This window comes from Opisthocomus hoazin, chromosome 2, assembly GCF_030867145.1.
Source record: "Opisthocomus hoazin isolate bOpiHoa1 chromosome 2, bOpiHoa1.hap1, whole genome shotgun sequence".
Classification (NCBI taxonomy): domain Eukaryota; kingdom Metazoa; phylum Chordata; class Aves; order Opisthocomiformes; family Opisthocomidae; genus Opisthocomus; species Opisthocomus hoazin.
This window is the reverse complement of record NC_134415.1, coordinates 41864768-41869951: the sequence shown is the minus strand read 5'-3', so window position 1 is coordinate 41869951 and position 5184 is coordinate 41864768.

Genomic DNA, 5184 nt, shown 5'->3' with positions numbered 1-5184 from the left:
TGAAAAATAAAATGTGATTTAAATATTTCTTGTAATGCTTCATTTGAAACATCTTGTTGACTTACAGGGCAGTTGTGCTTTACTGCATGGCATTCACTAGCAACATGTTACAGAAATTCAGAAGCAAAAGGCTTTATTCGGTAACTTTCTCTGGTGCTTCTGTAGTAGACTATCAAGAAAATGTCGCAGTTGTGCTTGGATTTGTTAGATGCTGTAATAGATGTACAACTGGCAAAAGCAAGGGAGCACTAAGTGCCCTAGGACAAATACTACGTACAGAAATAATTGCCAGTACAATAACACTGTTTATAAAATTGAAAGGAGTCAAGGAATGGATTGAATGGCTGGCACTGTATTTTTTTTGTATGAAATAACTTGGCAACCACAGCTCTTTTGGCTTCTTCACCTGCTTTCTGCTTCCTTCGTTTACCTTGAAGAACAGATGTGGTGTTTTTTTCTTTTGGGGAGAGGTGAGATGGTCTTGTCTTCCACCTTTGTGTTCTGTAGACATTCATGTTGACCCCAGGATAGGTAGATTAAAGACAGACTGTGCTGTGGTGTTGTGCCATGAGATTTGGCCCTTCTGCCTTGTCATTCCGCATGAGAAATTACACCTTTCTGAAAGAACTGCAGGTTTTACTGTACATGTAGCCATACGAAGCAGCCTGTTTCTTCCTGAATATCAGTGGGATTTTTGTCAAGAGTTTGGGCCAATGAAAGAAAAGAAGTTGCGCTGATGGTGGGGAATGCAAGTAGAGGTTAAGAGTCTTCATGGACTAGAAAGAGGAAAAGGAGGGTACTGTGGGTGAGCAGAGACATGGGGTAGAGACAGACACAGGAGAGACAAAGAGCCTCAGAATTCAATCTTATGAGTAAGAGGGGTGGAGTGCACATGTGATACTAACCTGTTAGTGAAATGGGTGGGATTGGTGGAGTGGCACCGTTGATTATTTACTTAATATCCTGCCTGTAACAATGAGCTTAAAAACAGGCCTCTCCTATAGGACACAACTGAGAATAAGGAAAAACCAGCTGAGTGGTACTTGCCAAGGAGAGCTGCTGTGGGAAAGCATCTACCTGCTTTCTGAATTGACAAGTGAAAGAGGAGAGAGGAAAAGACTGAGCGGGTGGCCCCAGTGGGCTAAATAGGTGAAAGGTACTGGAGAAGAGGTTGGACTGACTAGTCTTGTTTATTCTGGGTGTGGAGAAGCGCGGTGACTGCACTGTGTGATTGGGTCTCCAGTCCACTCCCAGGGAGAAAGAATTGTCTTGACAACTGAGAGTGTGTAGAGTAAGTGAAATAAATAAGAACAGAGATAAAGAAAGGAATGCAACCAAAAGAAACAATGTGTGGTGGGAACAGGATTAGGGGGCAGTTTGGAGCAGAAGATGAAAAGTCTTTGAAAAGCACATACAGTATTAGGTTGTTGCAGCTGAGTTTGTTGGGTACTAGGTACTTTAAATGAAAAGTGAAAATAACATAATCAAATTGGCAATAATTTTTTTTTAGTATGGACTCATTTCCTATGAAGTAAATTTAGACTTGGGGAAACAATGAGCAAAAACTGGTAACTACTATAAATAATTCCAGAAAGTCATTCATACATTTATTTAGTGAAAAGTGATGTGAGAAATATAGGCAGCTAAAGATGGATTATTTTTCTTGAATTTCAGGCAGAGGAAAGAGTTTACTAAGATGAAAGCATGAGGAAGTTTGACTACAGTGAGAGTAAGGGGAATAATGGGATTTGAAAACAGAAATAAGAAGTGTTTAGATGATAGTTGAATGTGGATGTAGTGGGTGGGGTGGTTTTTTTTCCATTCCCTGAATGCAGCAAGGAAAATGAAGTGCTGCTGTGATTAAATGACATTGCATCAGGGTAAGCTATTAGAATCCATTAGCTTGTTTGTATAAAGCTCAGGCCTTTGCTTCTAAATCCAGTTGGGAGGAGGAATGTCGCCTTTGAATGAGGAAGGTAAATGATCCATAATTAGTGCACCAGTTATAATGTTTATCTTCTAGAGGATGAAGTCACTTTTTTCCTAAAGAAAAATTTTCTGGTGGTCAGTTACTTGGACTGTGTGCACTGACACTTGGATCCCTCCCCCCACCCTCATTTTTATTTTGTTATGTAGGCTTGAGTGAAATGTACTTGACAGGACTGGTGATAAGAGAATTCCTGACAAACCTTTCTGCTTTTCAGTGTTGGAAGCACTGAAAGCCAAACTTCAAAAGAGTTTTGGCTGGAGAATACAAGAAAGATGCAGACTAGAATTTAGTCAGAAGTCTGTATTAGGTATGCAATTCAGCATGGATCCACATGCAGGTACTTCTTAATTTTGGGCTTTGTGATGTGGTAATGAGCGATCTAGCTCTTATCTGGTGCTGCTGTTGTGCTGATCTAGCTTACAGTAAGCAGTTTACTCCCTGAAATCTGGCCTCCTTTCCCTTCCGGCTTATTACACCTCATATGCATAAGATTTCCATTGTAGTTGTGTTTGCCTGAGGGCACCAATCCAAATGAGTTCATGTCTATACTGAACTATTTCCTTCTCACAGAATCATGAAACCAACTTAGCAAGTAAATAGGGTGGGGAGAGCTGCTTAATGGATCTCTTTTACTCTGCCTGAGCACAAAACATCATTTCACATTGTCTTCAGTCTCTTCCTCTAACTTTTTAAAGCTGTTGCCCTGTTCCTTGCTGGATAAAGATGACAACAGGAGTGGGAGTGAGAACTTAGTGAAGCAAAGACAGTTCTGGAAGCCAGGTCATGGCCAGCAGGCCCCATGCTATGCAGAGAGACATCTGCTAGTGGTTTTCTTAAGAGGGAGAGTTGGATAGAGACAGGGTTGTAAAGTGCCAGTCTTGATCTTAACCTCTCGGGAACATTTTGATGGCTTGTGTTCCTGTAGCTCCACATCATATTACAAACTGTGCTGAGAGATATAAGCAAATTTTCTAAACAGCAGGGGTGATGAAATACTGAGCAGGTCAGTTTTTCTTTTCTCTTGTGCTCAGATCAGGTCTTTGGGTGCTAATCACAGTTTATAATATTTGTGTTGGCCCAGCCTGCCCAAAGTAGTGTTTAAACAACTCTGACTAGACTCTGCTGAGGGATGGTTGAACAAGCACCTCACAGAGTTTACACACCAGCCTTTTCAAAAGATTTACAGTCTGTTTTCATTTGTCGGTGAAAACATTTGTACCCTGTCTAACATCTGACTGAACAAGGTGAGTTCGACATAGGCTTGTCTTGGTGTGTCAGCCTTCACTTCAGGGTCTGTTAACATCTATGTAAGTATGGAACAAATCTGCATGGTCTCAACCCGCAAATACGGAAAACAGAGCAAAATTTATTGCAGTTACCTTTTTTCATTTTTAATTGCCCTCTAGTCTGAGGACTTCAAACCACGAGTTACGTGCTTATAACTCTGCAACTGTTCCAGCTGCAGGGGCTGGGGCACTTGGCAGCATGTAGCATCTTTGGTCTCTGAAGAACTGTGGAGAGAGGCCTCAAAGCTTACCTGTGTAAGTTTATAGCTCAAATTTTCTGTTCAAGACAGTGGTAGCCTGCCTGGTATGTGGTACAATCGCAGAGGCCTGGCAAGTGTCACTCAGTTCTGATTGCAGGTGTGTTGGGATGTCAGTTTTATGGTAGCTCAAAGGGAATTCGTTCAGCCCTGAAGGGCAACGAAGAGGTGGGATCCTCTGCCTTTTGAACTCTCCAGTTGCTGTTGGTTGAGTTCTGTAAAGTTACTGATCGTAGGTCAGGCCCTTCTCTCCGTCTTACCCTGCTCTCTGCTGAGAGGGGGGATTCATATGAATACATACCGAGTTTCCTGTTAAAGATCAAGACAGACATTTGCACAATCAGTCCTTGAATTTCTAGGCTAATGGATTTATCTCTGCTTGTTCAGCTAGTGACTGGCATCACTTCCTGCTAGCAAATTTTAGCAGTCTTTGCTGCTAAGCTCCCCATCTAAATGCATCCATCTTTCTTGCCTTGTTGTCATCATGTCTTTGTCCCTTCTGTCCCATGTTGTCTCAGCTGTTGGTAGAGATGAAGTGATTCCCTCTCCTGTAAACCTCAAGGTTTACTGAGAAACATCTATTTGGATTCACTGAAATGGATGGCTTTTCCTCTCTATAGCAGATGGATTTTTACTCCCTCACAGAGTAGTCTTTAAGGTACTTGATGATTTTGTGGCTTCTTCAGGGACAGACCCTTGGACTGTGGAGCAAAGAGACAGTTTAGACAGTGTTCATTGGGAATTCACCTGATAATTCAGCTTTTAAAAAAAAATATCGCTGACTTCTGTCAAAGCTTGATTCAAACTGTTTCAAACAGTGGAGCAAGTGGGGGGAAAAATGTGCTGAGCTGCAAATCGAGCTGTAAAGTTTCTGATTTTTGAAGTTAGCTTTTTTGCTGTCACTGCTATTGTCATTTCTTTACACAAAAATGCTCTGGACAGATCTGGAGAGAGTTTCTACAAGGGTTAGAAATAATCCCTAAATATCCCCTGTTAGCTTTTAAAGCAAAGAGCTGCAGCTTAGTATTTGTTGTGGCTGTGTTTTTGTGTCATTTATCCCTCTTCCTCCATCCCTCTGGCTGAATTTTGACTGGATTTTGCTTTTTGCCATTTCTGCTGTGCGAGGGGGTTGCACATGAATCATTCATTTGTGTTTCCTCATGTGGCTGAAATGTCATCTGTTTTTTCCCCACTACTGCTACCACCGCTGCTCATATTCCTCCTTCTCCTCCAGAAAATCAGTTTTCTCATGGTGGTCTGAATTTTGACTTTTTTGGGGACCTGCGTTACGCCAGCAGACCAGCAAGAATGCATGTGTGAGGAGTATTTAAAAGCCCTCCATAAAACCTGTGACGTTCTTTTGACAAGACAAGCCTTTCATTTGTACAAATAAATTCGAGTTGTAACTTCAGAAAACAATGTCATCCTTCAGTTCACCTCTTTCCTGTTTTCTTACCTGTAGGACTACTCAGTTTTTTAATGTTTTTGTTATATTTCATGCTCTTATTTTCCCAGTATCCTGTAATGTTAGATTATTAGCTGTTGTGATAGAGCTGGAAACAGTTATGGGGTTTATGTTCACCCCATAGAACTACTCAGCCAAATAGGGAGGCTAGCATCTGTCAGCTCTTTACAGAAATCAAACCTGAAA